The sequence below is a fragment of the Corapipo altera genome, unplaced genomic scaffold (genome assembly GCF_003945725.1).
Source record: "Corapipo altera isolate COAL_440 unplaced genomic scaffold, ASM394572v1 49, whole genome shotgun sequence".
In the NCBI taxonomy this organism is placed as follows: domain Eukaryota; kingdom Metazoa; phylum Chordata; class Aves; order Passeriformes; family Pipridae; genus Corapipo; species Corapipo altera.
In genome coordinates, this window is record NW_020884879.1 from 15,922,559 (window position 1) to 15,940,646 (window position 18,088).

The following is an 18,088-nucleotide window of genomic DNA, read 5'->3' on the forward strand; positions in this document are numbered from 1 at the left end:
CAGAAGTCTAAACATATTCCTGGGAGAAAAAGGAGAAAAAATTACTAACTCTAGGTATGTAGTAGCAGGACAGCACAGAAATTCTCCAGAATAATCTTGTGCAATCACTCTGGAAGGGGCACTGGATCTACAGGCAGAGCTGTCACGATCTGCTAAACAGGAATCAAAACAAAGCTGTCCTCTTCCACAATGAGATGTTCTTGGACACAACTTTACCAGAAGAAGATACACTAACAGGACTTAAGTTATGTAAACCAGAACTGAGCCACATTAAAAATTCCAGGAGATACTATTTTTTTATTTTCATGGGCTAAAAAAAGTGGTGTTTCCCCTGGTGTTAACACTTCACTTTAAATTCTGAAAAATACTTTAAATAAAAAATAAATGTGCAAAAAACTTTGTATAGAAAACTGTTTCATCAACAATCCCAAATTGATACGTAAATATAAGAACATTTAGGAGAATGCAGGACTGGGAAGACAGTTTATTTGTTAGTTAACACCACAGCCATAATGCTTTGGATTAAATACTTAGTCTTGCAATTCTCTGAACTGTCTTACCTAACATTAAGTACAGAGCTCCATTCATGGCTTTAACTGTAAAGATTATGTGTAAATGCTTTCTTGAATTAAGATCAGAATGTTCTTACTATTCAAGATGGAGTCCTTGCATATAACCTGCATAAATTATCTGTTCAGCTGCCCTCTGAAGTGCAGGAGTAGTAGTAGCCAAGGTCCCTCTGAAGTGCAGGAGCAGTAGTAGCCAAGGTCCTTATGGGTTAGCCAAGATAACAAAGATACACGCCTTGGGTTGTTTCTTCATTTTGCTTATGTTTGTTTCTTTTTCCCCAAAGAAAGAAGCTCCTATAATCTGCCACAGAGGGAGATTACTCTGTTCAAGTAACATGATGTTTATTTTACATCAGGAAGAAATTATCACCACTGGCTTATAACAATTGGTAGCGAAACACTATTTCATAAAAGGTCAGCATTTCAAAGCTAGATTTAACTAACAACACCCCTGAAATGTTTGCTTTACAGAAAACTAGGTTTTAAAAAGAAAAAAGAGGTCACAAAAAACACACATGTCCTTATCCATCAGGTACTAAAATGAGGTAAACCCAAAACATTATTACTGACATACCAAAGTATTGTTGGGGGGAGGATCCCCAACCTGACTTGTCTATGCAATCAGAATGCAGTTTAAAGACATACAGCATGCACTAAGAAATGACAGATCTGCCAGAATTTTCCTGAGATTAATTAAAGGGGAATACTTTAAAATCCTTCTCTTCTTCCCAAGCCTCTCCAAGCTGAATTTACTCCATTTAGGTACCAAATGCAAAGTAGGTAGGGAGGCACATGCTATTTTCCAATCAAGTCATCTACAGAAAAGCAATCTGGTTTAGAGAGGAGAATTTTTTAAGCTTTCAAAAGCAAAATCATTCTGAAGGCCAAAAAAAATATATTCCTCTGCACAAATTAAGTCCTTCAGACAGTAAAACGAAATGCACGCAGGTCATCAAAAATTTCCTGCACAAGATCTACAAGACACCTTCTGAAGCCTTGATATTTATGCCTAACTGCAAAAATATTTGAATGTAACAGAGACATAAGTAATGCTTCTTTTTGGATTTCAGTCTCCAATTTTGCTACCATACATTTGTCATGTAAACAGGAGTATCAGCACTGAGGACCAGGATAAACACGAGCCACCGTGCCAAAGGTAAGGGGCAATTACCACACACAGCACATGTTTCATCACCCTTCACCCCACACCTTCTCCGTATTTAAGCTCCTTACCTTTTTTTTTTCGCTGCTACTTTCACCACCTGTGCTTAAGCAGAAATTATTATAAGCTTATTAGCTGTAAGTGGTCACGTCTACAAACATGGGAAGGGTTGGTGCTTGGTGCCAATCAGCTTTCACTAATCTGCACCCTACCAGTGATCCTACTGCTCCTTAGGAGTGACTGTCAGGAGGTCAAAACTGCCCCCTGAGCCAAAAGGGGCACAAATGTCATATTCCTGCCTCCCCTCCTTTTACTAAAGACATATATTGACCTAACTTCCATGACTTATGGAAAACAAATGTATCTAGTTACTTCTTTCATTTTGAAGGTATTTATTATGTCAAATACATTGTGCAAGGCCAGTGATCTTCACAGCTTAGGTGGGGAAAACAGAAAATCTCTCTCAGAAGATCACATACCTCAGGAATGGAGACCTGCGGAGTTCCTCACTCATTTACAAATGAAGAGAGTCAAATTCAACACTTTCTTAGAATAAATATTTCATATTTTAATTTTGATGCTCTATGTAAAGGGAAAAAAACCCCACCAAAACCAACCAAACAAAACCCAACAACAACGACAAAAAAAACCCGAACCAAAACCAAAACACCAAACTCTAAATCTACTCCTTGTCTACTCTTCCACTAGCAACTTAAATGTATCAAGAAAAACAGTTCTTTTAGCTGGATCTGTATGGGCAGATTACAACTTTTATCCTCCAATTGTACAGCCAGCACTTAGCTTGGTGAGCAGCATGAAAATAACTGTGCAATACTATACACAATAATTTATACATTAATTTATTTGTAATGATTATACAATGGTTGATTGACAACTTAAAAACTTCTCAATATCCAGAATGAATACTCTTGTGGTGATAATTCACCTGTAGTAACCTAAATATTACTGGTACAGTGAGGATGGTGCCCTCTCACCACACTAACTTCAAAATCAAGTCAGGCCAGGTTCTGACACAAGTCAGAAATGTCTCAATATGGGACAATAAGAAAAGATTCCACCAGGTTTGGAAAGTTGTCTTCTGGGAGCAGAAAAAGCCCATCACACTTCACTTGAATCTGTATGCAAGGTGTGGTCTAAGAAATTACAGCTTTTGTCAGTTACTCTTTCAGAGCACATAAAAAGGAAAACTAAATTAGGTATTCAGATAACACTAAAAGGAAACTAAGCTTACATATATTGCACACAGGCATTTCACCTACTTACCAAAGGGTAGATAAGAACTTTTTGTGCCACTCATAATGGAAACCTTCATACTTAGCTTTGAACGATACTAGAAGAGTCATTTTAACTATTTTATTTCCAGCAATGATTAGGAAATATGAACATCTCTGTTATATGGTGGCAAGAAATAATGATCAAAATTAAAAGAAGAATATGAAGGCACTATAAAGGACATATCACTGTTAAAGGTTTAATATACTGCTCAGATTGGTTGATGTCTTAATATGTGTCACATTTTAAAGCAGAATTCAGGGTATTTATTAAGTAACTACAACTGTTGGAGATATTTGAGGTACTGGAATACAAAAACACAAATAAAAAATACCTGTGAAAAGTGCACATCCTTCAATTACATTTCCATTTTAATCAGTGAAACTGTGAGAATAATCCCATTATATTTCAATAATGTTTCAATATTAACATTTCAATAATAACATTTCAAGACCTATCAGGTCATTTCAATATCTTTTTGTACTTAAAAAAGAAAATAACTAGACAAAACTCAGAGTATTCTGTGATTCTGAAAATCACTTCCTTTCCAAAATATGAAACCTGCCTCTTGAATTCATTTCCCTTCCTACTCCATATAATAAGAACCTTTTTTTTTTCTATAGAGTTGCTTCTGGGGTTTGCATTTTTCAAGTGCAACAAATCCAGAATACCTCTATGAAGCTGCTACTTATGAGATAGAAAGCTGCCAATAACTTGCCCCTATTTTCAGGTGAAATAGCTGTCATGCAAACAAACCCCAACTCATTAAATACAACAGACAACCACTTCACACTGAAAAATTATGCTACTATCCTTAGATTAAGGTTACTCAACTATGTTTTAAAGAGGTCTGTGGGGTAACCCTGCCAACCTACTATCTCTGGCAGAGGCCACTGTCATGCCCACAGCCAAGACTCAGCAGGGAGCATAGGGCAGTACTGTGGCTCCTGAGTCTCCTCTGAAGAGCTGGGAGGTCAACAGGTCCAGGCAAATTTTGAGTGCAGTTCAAACCTGGCCATCTGAAAGCTGCTCATCAGTAAATGAGGGGAATGCAGGGGTTGGATTTTTAACTGACTTAAAGTTTGTTTTGGTGGGTTTTTTTTAATGTGTGTGTGACGTGGGTTATAAAACTGTAGAAGGAATTAATCTACCTTAGTGTGTGCTGTTTGGCATTTAAGGAGAGTAGTTTTCATTTCACTGCATTTTAACAACCAGGAAAGGTTCAAAATCTTGTGTGACCAGATCAAACTCATGTAGTAGCAGTCACTGAGCCATTTCAGTGCCTTAAAGCTTGCAGCAGCACCTCTTTGCTGCAGGTACAGGCATGGCTAAAACGAACACAATTTGTCTGCAAAAAGAAATGGAATTAAACCCAGCAGCCTATGTACAGTGCAAGCTTCAGCATGATTTAAAAGAAAAAAAAAACAACCACCCACCCACCCTTTACTTTATCAGTATTTGAAATTTCTCCCTTCCTCCAAAGAGCACTTTTCCAGTATCTTATTTAGCTTACTACCATATGCTTGCAATTTCTACTCTCCATAGAATTCATTCGGAAAAACCAAAGGAAAATTTTTGTGAACCACAAATATAATAAAATAACCCCCTCCATGAAATGGTCTAAAAAGCTTGGATTGCTTCTGCTCCACCTCCCCACATCTGGCACAGGCATCAGATTACAGGCCAGCAGGCAACGCAGAGACAGAAAAGGAGATAGTGGCTGGATCACAACTAGAAGGAAGCATGGCCTTCTATAATTCAGACTCTCCCCAAATGCCTATACGTCAAAGCATGATAAAAAAAAAAACAAAAACAACTGCGGGAGAAGTCTGCACACATATATAACACAAGACACACAAACACCCAAAAGGCAGTGAATTGCACAAAATATGCTCAGATGACTTTAGAACTATCAGTCTGTGCCAAAAGTGCAACTGGGCTTCCAATTTTGTAAGTGACAAAATTTAAAGGAAAATGGCAATCATCAACTCACAAGACACTTTTACTTTTTCTAATTTGCCACGTACTTCATAGGTACAAACAAACCCAAAAGCCACTGAATTATCTAAATGCCACAATATTGTCAAATAAGAGTTTATCAGTTGGTCTTTTTGAAGTTTTAGTTTTGCAAACTTAAAACTCAACCAGGAAGATGCATGCATCTACACAAGGATCTAAGGAGCTGGTTGGGGGCCTTGTTTCCCAGACATCCCTCCAGAACCACATTCTCCTCATCCCTTCAAGCCCACATCACCAGCACAACAGTATAAAACTTTCACTGAGTCTTTCTACCTTAGCAATAAATCTATACTGCAATCCAAACTATCAAAATTATTCAGACCGTTCAAATGATTTTTTTGTTCCAAATGGACTTGGCACACTGGTCAGGAACTCGTCGAGTCAAACATAAGCAACAAAAGTGGAATTCTTCTTGCTAAGCTAATTGATGGCCCTACAAAAATGAAACGCAACTGCATACTCAAAACTTTGAAAGACGCACTGTATTAGAGTTGCAGAGCGCCTTCCCCTCAGTGCCTGCTGTAATATGATAGTAATTGCTGTGAAAGGGCGAGAGACGACTATATGTTAAATCCTGCCATCTGTAGGTGCTTTACACAGTTCCATTTGCTGCTGCCGGGTCAAAAGTTTACCCTATTTCGCTTGTTCATAACCAATCACACAAGTCTCTGCTATGCGTAATCTTTGACCTACTCTCAAAGCAATTTTTGTGTTATACAGTCATATGATTACACTAAAAAAACCCACACATTTTACTAAGAATACATTTCTTGTTGGTTAGCTTAATAATTATTATTATTTCCATATTCAGTAAGCATACTGTACCAACCTTGTTTTCTTCCCAGTTAACTCCCTTGGAGCACAATCACAGTACCCGTGAATTCTCCAGCATTTCTGGCTAGTTGCAATCCAGAACCACATGCAAAACATGGCTGGAAAGCATTCACACTATCTGTCGTTTTAAAAGTAGGGGGAAGGAACTGCTCAGTTTGTCCTAATAGGGAGAGAAGATGTTCTGTAAACACTTAAGTAATGTTCACAGTGAAAATAAAAAAATGTTTCTGAAAATTAGGATTGTCAGAAGAATATCCCTGCATGTTTACCTTAAATATTAAATATACAACAATATACTGCATGGAAACATTTGTGCTGCTGATATTATTATTATTAAATATCTAAGGAACAAGTAGCCCCATGAACGACAGAATTAATTAAGTCTCATCTCCCACAGATTTATACCTCCTGGTTCGTTGACTTTGGTGCCTAGAAAGGTGAAAGCTTTGAAGGAAGCATTTCCCACAGTTGGAACATTTGTTTAAAGCCTCTCTTTTCCCATCACTAGGATTCCCAGGCAACTAATTATTTCATGCTTCAACCTTTCCCTCTGTCAGGACACCTTTAGGTGCTTCCACCTATACTCAGTTACTTATTTTCACAAAACTTGTGGGATCTGAATTCTGAGACCTCCACTGTGCCAAAAAATGTCATCAGCAATAGGTTCAAAAGATACCGAAGGGAGGTGAAGGGATGTGTGTCCATCTACACAAGTGCACGGTGTGACCTCGTGAGCCTTGTTTCTACAGGAAAAGAGGCTAAAAATAAAGGAGAATATTTGACCTTATTACTATTTCACAGAAAGGTAACTTAGATGGACCAAACTAAACAGTTGGCTATACTAACAGATCACCTAGAAGTAATATCACAATATTAAAATCCATCTTGTACATTTTGCTAGACAGTTTTTAAAGAAAAACAGACACACAGGGTCTGATTTAGCTTCAAACAGGAGATATAAAGAGATAATTTTCCACATATATGTATTTTACTGTAATCTATGATACGTGATAGATTTGTGATACTTTAAATTTTTTTTAATCTAGCATTTATGCAAGTGTATTGTCTTCAAGGACACAAACACAAGCCAGCACTCGCATGAATACTTATATTGCTCCATTTCACATGACTCTTAGTTGCTAAACTCTTCGTAAATATAGCAAGAGAATATAAGCCAGCCCCTGTCACTGAGACCAGTTAAGTAATATATATACAAGAGAATAATCAAATAACAGCATTAAGCCACTTCTAGGCAGGTCATAGAATATGTTCACATATAAAATTCTAACAGTTATGAAGTCCGATCATTTACTAAAAGACAGAATAAAAATTACCCAAAATAAATAAATCAAAATATAGATTTTAAGGCCAAAATAGTCCACCATCTCACCTCTTGTACAACAAAGACCACAGGATTTTACTTAGCACCTCTTACAGCAAAGACCAAGACCTTAGATCTGCAAGTACATCGCTTTAGAATGCTATACGTGAAGTCATACAATACTTCTATCACATACTACTTCCAAAAACTGAGCAGTCTTAGTCAATGAGATATTTAGAAAACAGAAAAAGCTACTGTTAACATTGCATTTCTTTTAAACAAACAAATAAAAATCAAAGTAAAATAGATATCAACATTTTAAAGCAATGGAAGAAATTTATCTAACTGGGAAACATGTTGGCAGATGTTATTTTATATATAAATCTAAAAGAATTAATTATAAAATTATTAATACTAACAATTATATACCAGATATTAGCTATTAGATATTACCCAAAGTTCTATACAACACAGGTGTTTGTTACAAATATTATATAAATAAATATAAAAAATAAACTGTGTGTACATTTATACACAGCATTCAGACATCTGTTAACAGGACTGGTACCACCTATGATCCAGGCCAGGAACAAGTGAATAGTCTTTTGCCCAGGGGAAAGCAAGACGGATGCTGTTACAGGAAACTCAGTTTATCAGCAGCAAAATGAACAGTGGAGAAAGCCTGGTTTAAAAGAAGAAATAAAGAAAACAAGGTAACAGAACTGGTTCTTTAAGAACACAAAGAGGAAGGTATCCAAAGGTACCTACCACACGTCTAAACACAGGGAAATTTTTCACCTTGGTAGAGAAGTCTGATCTAGAGCAGAGCTCAAACAACTGCAAAGGATGACAAGACTGAAGAAGCAAAGTTGAAAACTTGGGAAACCTGACTCAAACCCCAAGGTGATCCAGTAGCATAGAAATGCCATAAAGGCACTTGGTAATTTGTGTATATTTGTGCATCTCTTCTTATTTTTCTACAATGCAAAAAGTGATTTTAAAAAGTTAGCAACTGACCATGGATTTATACTATTTTCTATATTACTGGGGTAATTTCAAGAGTTTAGCATCGATCTTGGTAGTGTGGTTAGCTGACTCATGAGGGCCCCATTCCTGATAAGGAGAAACAATCTGTCCCCAGCAAAGAGATCATTCATGCCAGAGCCAGAAACTTTGCAGGAACCTTATGAGGTTTAAGGGAATTTACAAGTACCTGGATTTTACGTAGGTCCATAGAGCAATGACATGAGGGAACTGCCACACATGAGAATTTCTTTCTTTCAGTTTTATTTAAGAACAACAATTCTGCCCTACGTGTTAGAGACAAGGTCAATTGCAGTAACTCCTTACAAAAATGCATATATTCCCCTGTTTGACTGTATTTGAGTTAAGCAATCCATATTATTTGTATAAATACACATACACAAAAGTAACAAGTTTTTTCTATCATCAGCTGAAAGAGCAAGTTATAGTAAGTTGAGATCTTAAAGCTAACACCCAATTTGTATATGATTTTTCTATTGTTTAATTTTCACCTGAACCATCTTCATTAGTACAAGAGCTTAATGGTTTCGTAAGCGCAAAAATCCTTAAAACAACGAATTCAAAAAGTTACCAAAGTTAAAAAGTATAAATCTTACAAAAATCTAATTTAGTATTTAACCTTAAGATGACAAAAACCCACAACCAAGTGTGGAGATGATTGTTACAGGCATTTGTTATGGATGACCTGCACAGATTAAAAAGGTATTCATTGCTCTCACATAATGGGTAGGCATATTATCTCAGGATAATAAAAACTTTATATACTATCACTGCATACCAATGAAGAGTGCACATACAATTTTATGCATTTTATTAATACTATTATTTACATATATACAGAGCTTTCCAGCTTCCCACGCTCTTTTCTGGTTTAATAGGTACAGTTTCAAATTAGTCTTGCAATTCTCCTAAAGAGCAATATAAAACTAAAATATCAAAATTCAGTCAAAAATTAGTATTTATCTTCTCAAACAGAAATTAGAAGTTTGAATCTAAATTACTTCATATGCAAATAAGATGCTTTTTATATGGCATGTGAGCTTGTAATTCATAAGGTCATTTTTAATGCACTGTTTTTAAAGGATATGATTTTCTATTAAAAGAAGTCATTTATTACAAGGAGTTGGCAATTCTATTTCAGTATGATGCAGAACCTCAAGCCAGCTAATTCTCACAGACCTCACTTCCCAGTCCTTGGGGTAGTCACCAACCTGGCCAGCCTGCACATGCTACTCTAGAAATGTTGTCAAGATTTCCTCATGGAAATAAAGCCGAACCACAGGAGAAGGGAGACACTTCCACTCCCTTGGAGACAGCCCTCTTAAACTGGATTGTAGCAAGCCTCCAATACAGTCCTGTTGCTGGGCAGCATTTGCTGCTGCAAAGCTGCTCTCTGTCTCCTTTGGTAAAAAGCAGAGCAGATGGAAATTTCCTGTAGGCTGGTCTTGGCCCAGAGACCACTGTTTGGATCATACTCCTCCGCGAATAAGAGCAATCCATTCATTGCATCAAACTGACTGGCCCTACTGTCCTCTTTTACAACACAACCCCGCTCAATTCCTTTAAGTCAGTGATAAAACACAGCGCAATGTGAGCACATTTCATCGCCTGTGCCTGGGCTAGGAACTAAGCCATGAAGGAAAATGTGGCCATGTCACGCTAAGCAAAGAAATACGTGAGTAACTCTGGCAAACACCTAAGATAATGACTGAAGGTAATATTATATTGATGCTATAATAAATTATTACCTACAGACACAGAGTAAGCAGACACAGCAGCAGAAGCTGTACAACCATCCTCTTCAGAATGGCAGCTCTATGTTCTCTTAAAACATTGGAAGACAAGAATAGGAAGAAATCCTTTACACAATTAAAAATGTTATAAACTTGTTGTGTCCTGAAAGATTCCAAATTTTATTTAGAATGAAAGAAACACTTCAGTATATATAACAAACATGGGTTTTTTCTAGGATACAAAGGAGTTCTGACTTTCATTGGTCCTCCCTTGTCTCCCCTGTTAAATCATAGCCAAAAACACTAGGGAGCTCAACGCAGAACTCTGTCCTGATTTCTATTCCCTTTGCAATCACTGTTGGATGTATCTTGGCTGTTACACAGAGGCTGTTAGAACTGTTTTTCCTTCCAAAAATCCATTCAGAAACATGAGTCAAGGTTCTTGTCATAGATGTAGCTCTTCTGGTTGTTCTAGTGACAACAAAATGGGTTAGCCAGCTTTTTCTGAAGAAGTGAAAACCTTGGTACAGGATGAAATAATCCTTTTAAGGACTTTCTTGCATAAAGACAAAAGATGGTCACTATGAATGTATAATATTCCACTATTTATTTGACAGTTGAAGAGGAAAGCTAGGAAAGGAAGGGAAACGTTCAATATTATGTTTAGGACAGAGTAATCTTTATTGAGCTCTGCCTAGAGGTTTCTCACAGGGCTTTGCAAAATGCAGTGATACCTATCTCATGAAGAAAAGATCCACTGTCAATTACCATATGCAGCAACTGCTGCAGCTTCAGTAACCAAGCAGAGCTTCCCTGGAGAAACTCTCCTAAGAGAGTAAACTTACCCTGTAAAGGCTTCTCAGTGGCTCTTTCCAGCAAGCAGAGTACATGGGGAACGTACATTTGCTGCTCAAGTGCATGATATCAGCAGAGACAGAGAAATGTGACAGGCATTTTCTGGATGAAAAGTTAAGGTTCTCCTCAAAGGCTCCGCAAGCAGCCTAAAACACATTTGAACCAACCCGAGAGTGTACATGAGCAGAAGAGGAACTCTTTCTTATCCTTTTGTATTCATGTTTTTCTGTCACACTAAGTGCATGAGCAGAGTCAAAGGCAGGATGGGTGAATTAACTCAGAAAAAAGCTGTCCAAAAAAGCTGAGCAATCAGTCCTCAAAAAATTAATGATAAAAGACTTTGAATAAAGCCAATTTGTAATGGAATGTAAGAAGGGAAGTCCCTAAAGAGAAAAAACTGTCTACCGGCTCTGCAGCAGGTTTTGCTGCCCCATGCAGTTTACCATGGCAAGAAGCCAACTTGGCAAGGCTCACTCTTCTCCAAGGAGCCTGGCAGTGTGCCAGGCACACTCACAGGTCTCATTGCTGCTGCCAAGCTCGAGGGGCAACTGAAGACCCTCTTCTGTAAATCTGCAGATCGGGTTATGACTGGGAATATTTGTGTTTTAAAACGTTCTGAACCAAGTCAGGTTCCCTCTGTGTTTATACAGTGACTGAACAGGCGAAACAGAATACTTAACTGAGCTAGGGAAAATGAGCCACAGATTGTTAATTATATGGCTATTTGCACTTTGACTGGAAGAGGAAGTAAGCTAGTTATAACTACTTTGGGCTTTACTCCTTCAACTGCATTGAAACCACATTTATGACAGCTGAAACTGTGCAATTTTATATAAATGTTCATGCTTCCTGTTTTTGAAACAAGTCCTTGTCTGCCTGCCCTTACCTCACAGTAACGTCACTGGAACCATAATGTATTAAATGTGCTTACTTTTACTGACCTTAAGATCTTATTTTACTGTTTTTAAATGTGTAAATAAAATGCATATACTGGACTACTGTTGCCAACTATCTCTATTTCTAGGACGTAACTGTACTCATTAGGCATTAGGAAACACATGTTTTTCATGTGTGAGACTGAAAAGCCCAGCTATCACCGGGGGCGTGCTCAGTCCCTGGTGACGTGGTCATGGTCACTCTCAGATGAGGAGGCAGGTACATCGCACTCCCCCAGCAGGCCGGTTGCACTCCGAATAACACATGCAGGGAGATCTATCTTCTCCTGTTCAATATGCAGTATTTCAACTAATTTGTAATAGCAGCTTTATTATTTTGCACAGTATAGTATTCATTCTTCATTGTGGCAAGTGTATGTTCAATCTTATAGACACTGAGTGTGTGGAGTAACACAGTTCTCCTTGCATAAATTGAAGAAAATCTCAATTTGACTAGAAGATAATTTTGAAAATATCATTTCATAACCCTCATAAGGAGCAGTATATGTTTCCTGTCCTTTTCTCTCATTCTGCTTATTTATGTTAATTGGATCTCAAAAACCAAACTTCTGTAATAAGTACAATTACATAAATCAGCACTCCACTTTTCCAGTGACAGTCATTTTCCTACAAGGTTACAGCAGGAAGACTGATCATACTGTTCAACTGAAAAGCAAATGCATATCCAGTAATTACTGATGATAAAACGTGATAATTTTCACCAAAAAAACCCCCACCCACATTTAATTTACAATGTACTCCTCCAGATTCAGTTTGGGACATGTTGCTTGAGAGTCAAGTACCCCTATACAAATGCATGATATTAACTGTCAAGACCACAGAGAGAAGGGGCAGCATTTCTACTACCTTTTGTTTTGTTCTTCGAGACCACAACCTCTTATTTTAGACCATTAGACCCTACCCTTTAGCTATAGGAACTTGCCACCTTCACAGTCCTAACAAAGAGTAAACAATTACAGACCTCTTGATATCACACTGAAGGAAGATTAAATAAAGGTTTGCTTTAAAAGGCCTTGCCCAAAAACCTTCAACTAAATGAAATACTAAAGCTAAAATTTCAAATTTAATTACATCTGATTTATTGATTTCTCTCTACTTAACTTTCAAAGTAAACACAGTATACAGTTGAACTCAGGAACTTCTTAAAAACACTTCCCTTGGTTGTGTTCTTCCTGCCTCAAGTCAAGGCACGGTTTTGAAGCCAATTTACAACTAAAAGAGGTTGGTCCTGCCACCCTTCTCTTCCAGGCCATCATCAGCAGAGACATTTGTCCAACTCTGCAGTTAGGAAGTTTAAAGAATTCAAGAGTCAGCCAAGTGACCCAACCAAAAATGCAGTTAGCTGATCACTAGTTTGGCTCTCTGAGCCAGCTCAGCCGAGAGTTGCAGCTGCAGCAGCACTGGCATGAAGGAGATGGGGTAACACCTCAGCATGGAGGGTGCAAGCCACACACTTCTGGAACCTGTTAGACCAATGCTAGCTGCAATGATGCTATATTTGTGGCATCTCCACAAAAACTGGCCCTATGTTCAGCCCCTATCCTCCAAACAAGGGAGGACACAGAAAAATCCAATTCATGAAATGCATCTAGAGGTGCCCAAATTAAAGGGACTCACTGAGCTACAAAGTCTCAACTCATCTTCTGACTTTTTTTTTGACTGAAGCCTACTGTTTCTACATGGAAGTGCTCAAGTTCAGATCTTTGCAAAACTTATTCCCCAAAGTAACGTGAGCATTTCTAACAAGGAAAAGAAAAAAAAGACTTAATGAAGGCAACCCAGATTAGCTGAATGACACATCACAGTGGAACAATTCTGCTGTTAAAGACCATGCAGATGTTACGATGGAGGCAAAGAAAGTCTTTCTTTAGCTAAGCACAGCTGCTGCATATGACTTCAAAAAGACTTGGCACAGGATTTCAGCCACAAAAGTTTCCCCTCACTTCATTTCATGAACGTCATCTGCAACTTCAGTGAGCTGCACCAAGGACAAAAACAACACACAGGGAGTTTGGAACATCTTATCAGCAATGGGGCAGCTTCTTGCACTCCCAATACTCACATGCACCTTCAGAAAACAACTACACATCTCCATTCCTCGTCAGCCCAGCAGTCCCTCAAAAGCAATGATATCCCACACTGCTGTCCCTCCTATTTATACCTTCATTATCTTCTGTTTTAAAGAGGACAAATTGCTACATAACTAACATATATAAAAGCTGAAAAATAGCCCTAATTAACAGATAATTTCCTTTACTTTTTAAGTAACATTACAAAGTAGTATCAACTTCCGTTCACATCCCTCATACACTAACCTACTCTGAACAGACACTCTGACCACAAAGCTGAAAATGCCATAGCTTACAATCACATTGAACGCACATGCTTAATGCCAGTCTTGTATTTTTCATGTAACATATGTACTACAAAGAAAATATATATTCACTGTCTAAATTCAAAGTTCAGCTTTCCCTTCTAAATGTGTCAAAGTATTACAGCTAGTTATATGTAGTACATAAGAAGAACTTGCATTGATTTTATATATTTAACAGTAAAGCACACAGAAACTTGATTGGCATTACATCTGTGATTTCCTTTCTTTCAGTGATGATTTTGTTAGGAGATGTACCTGCGAATTTAAACTGCTTTAAGGTACATGCATGTGTATGAGATCAAATTAGAGCATTCCTGACACATGGGAACAGAATCTCAGAAACTGTTTTTAATTTCTCTCTTCTTTTATTAATTCATATGACATCAGCTCGCTGACTCTATAACATTCTTAGGCATTTACCATGTGAAGTCATAAACTGCTTTGTCACCTACAATATTTTTTTCACAACTGGGAAGCTACAAAGAACTAGTCCAAATGAGAAAACAGCAATAGAAGCAACTAAAATTCTGTTAATGTTCAAACTGCATAAGTAAAACAGAGTAGAAAAAAATGCAGAAACAAACAAATATAAATAGAAATGCACCAAAAGAGGTGCAATTTAAAAACGGCTCAATTACTTCATTATCAAGAACTTGCCACAAAGCTGGAAACTCACAATTTTAAAGACTGTTAGTAATATTTATTAAAAACAGTGAAGAAAACTCATTAGAGCAAAGGTAACGCTTGAACTACTAGAAATATTAACCACAGTATTACTGTATTCATGAGAACATAACACTTCAACACGACCTACTTTAATAACAGTAAATAAATTAAAGAATATGGACACTAACATCCTGACTCTACTGATCCAATAAAATACCATCTTCTCAGAATTAGTAACAGACTTGTGAAACCGAACCAATTTGTTCAACAGATGGTTCAGTTGACTCAAAGAAATTTTACTTTTCTATTGCAGAAATACAGTGTGCTGAATAAAATTCCACTATTATTAGCAGGATTCACAATATATTAGCTCATTATTAGCTTCCATTTCCATTCTTTCTCTCTTTCACACAACAGAAACCATTTTCCATACTGGATTAGATGTGACAATGAAATAAAGTAGGCACATTGATAAAACAAGTCACCCTCCTCCTCTCCCCTCTCAGCCCCCCCGTTTTATGGGATACACAGGAATGGCAGAGTTTTTATTTTTCTTGGCGTTCCTCTCCCCACATTAGCTGATAATCTGCTCCGTGTAGCTGTGCCAGCGCACTGCCCCGCAGGCCCACAACACCCCTGCTGTTCCAGTCCCATGCTTTTCTCCAGCAGGCTCTGCAAATCGTGCAATCCTTTCGTAATGTGTGCTATTGCATCAGTCTAATTGCAACATAATTCTCAACGCTCTAGGTAAAGCAAATAATTTCATTTTTAACTTCTGCTCATAAAACACAGATTGTCTCCCCACCGCCCCTGCCGCCTTTTTTATTTTTAAAGATTTAAAGAAAGACATGCACAAACTGCACAGCAGTAGTCAAACAAAAATACCTCATGTTTTCTTAGAAAGCAGCACTTACATTGCTCAACACCTAAAGCATTACTGCAGCCTTTCACAGAGCCATATGCAGTAGATCCCCTGTGAGCAGGCTAGAAGGGGAATGTACATTCTTACTCTGTGTATTTAATATAATATTCAGCCATTATCAAAGCTTCATAGTTTTTTCTCTCTCTCCCTCTCTTCCCTGCAATAGACAGTAACAGCTTATCTGGCAAACACACTCACTATGTTTCTAGTCACCAAAGAAATGCTCTTGGTTAATTCATAAAATCTGATCTAATGTCAGATATTTTGCGTTCAGTTTAGCTAAGTTAAAACAATATTTAGCGAACCATGCCTTGGCTGAAAAATTCTCTGTTATCTGTTGATTACAACAGCATTGTAGTTAACTGTGGACGTCACACTAGGAAAATATAAATCCCGAGCCTGAGGAAATGCAGATGAAATTCTGATCTCAAGCCACTCTGATAGTGGGTATTACAAACACTGTCTACTTAGTATCTGATACAATAACCAGGCACAAGAGGCATGTGCCTGCAATGCATGACGAATTTAGATTTCATTTTGGTTTTATTTACATATATTATCTGAGTTGACAGCATCAAAAAATGCTATGCCTCTTATACCCCAAAATCATCCTACATCATACAAACTAGTCTCTAGAAGCAAGCACTCATAGAAGGAAATAGCAGAAGTTAAGTTTCAGAAAACTTAAACTTTGCCTTTGTTTGCTTTTGTGGAATGGTATATGTCGCAGTTATGTCATACTATTTCCACAGTACCTCTTCCACGTTGAAAAAATTACAAAATTACCACTAATCTACACAATAATCTTGGTATTTGGCGTTTAACTCTTGGCATTTGGCGTATGGTCCTATACCTTATTTACTGCACACTACTCACAATGTTTTTTTGGAAGACGGAACAAGTGATTTTTTTGAGAATTCAATGGTGCAGCTGAGTGCTTCATCAACATGATGGTTAGTCTTACCGTTACTCTGTTACTCCTAACTAAGAATAACTGTGTTATTCCTAGCTTCCTAACTAAATGAAATGAAATGACAGCTTTAAGGTCAAAATGATTCTCCAATTCTGAAAACAACTTTGTCTCCAGTTTGGCAAAACTCAGACCTAATTTTTTCTCAGCACTTAGCATTACATTGTGCTTTATACAGAACTTTCAAACCACAGCCCCCACTGCCTCACTCCCAGTTACCAGTGTTCAGCACTTTTTCAAGTAAGATCCAAAGATCTCAAGTCATCTGCAAGACAGCAAGACACATACTGAAGTTAGCAAAGACATGAGAAAAGCTCATTTTGAGCAACTTACCTAGCATCACCTAGGAAGTCTGCAGCACAGCCAGGAAGAGAGTCCCGCTCTCCAGGGCAGCATGCAGCTGCACAGACCACCAGAATGGCTCCTGCCTCCTGCAATCCCCTGCCTCGTCCACCACGTGCGTCCCGACTTCTGCTGGAAGTGAGGCAGGGGTACTACAGAGAACAGCCTTCTCCAACGCATCAACCAGATTCATTCCCAGAACAAGTCCATCCTGTGCACGGGGTCCTGTGGGGAAAAAACAGCACATCAGCATGCGATTAAATACCATTAAACTGAGGGGCTTCCTCACAAAGGGCCAAATGTGAAACAATTCTCTGCATGGAAACTAGCCAGAGGTGATGGTTAAAAACATCTGGACCTTCCAGAACAAACTCTGCCTGTTTTCCTCAAGCCGTATCCTCTGGTCCACGTTGATTCTAGCCCTGGTCCTTCTTCATTCCTACCTTCAGCACCCTTGCCAAATCTCTCCTTACCCTCACTCCTCAAGGCTTTTTATCTCTCCCAGTTCAGTCGCTTCCAGGCTTGGCTAGCAGTGCCACACTCTCCCCTTGATTCCCCCCATTTCCTTCATTCCCCAATTATCAACTCTCACTCTCACACATCCCTGTTCACAGGCTATGGTATTTTAGGGCCATGACCACGCTAGGACCCCATGCATATCAATGTCCCAATGGGTTCACTTCTGACTCTCGGGCACTGAGGGACAAGGCATCGTTTCTGTCCACCAGATCAGCCTCCCCCCCAACTTCCAGGCCACACAGCTCTCACATGATCAAGACAGCATGCAAGAAGTATCATGTCTTTAAAAAGTTACAGTTTGGTAAATCTGCGAATTTTGCAGCGCTGACAAAGGCAAAGTTGTGACTCATAACCTGCTCTTCTTCTCCAGTGCCAATCACTAGCGCTTCCCACACTGCCATCTAACTCCTAGTCTCTGTTTCATTGAACATTTCCAAAAAAAGGTTGTTGGTGTTTTGTTTTGTTTTTTTTTTTCTTTTTAATCTACAAAGAGAAATAAGTTTTTCCAC

General features: G+C 38.2%; 1 protein-coding gene across 3 annotated transcripts in view; it reads right to left on the reverse strand.

Moving 5' to 3' along the window:
- Positions 1 to 18,088, reverse strand: part of NCOA2 (nuclear receptor coactivator 2) — a 184,329-nt gene that overhangs the window by 103,249 nt on the left and 62,992 nt on the right. For all 3 annotated transcript variants that reach the window (XM_027638543.1, XM_027638545.1, XM_027638544.1), the window contains exon 3: positions 17,052 to 17,285. The gene's annotated coding sequence lies outside the window, so the exon portion shown is untranslated. The remainder of the gene's footprint in view (positions 1 to 17,051; positions 17,286 to 18,088) is intronic.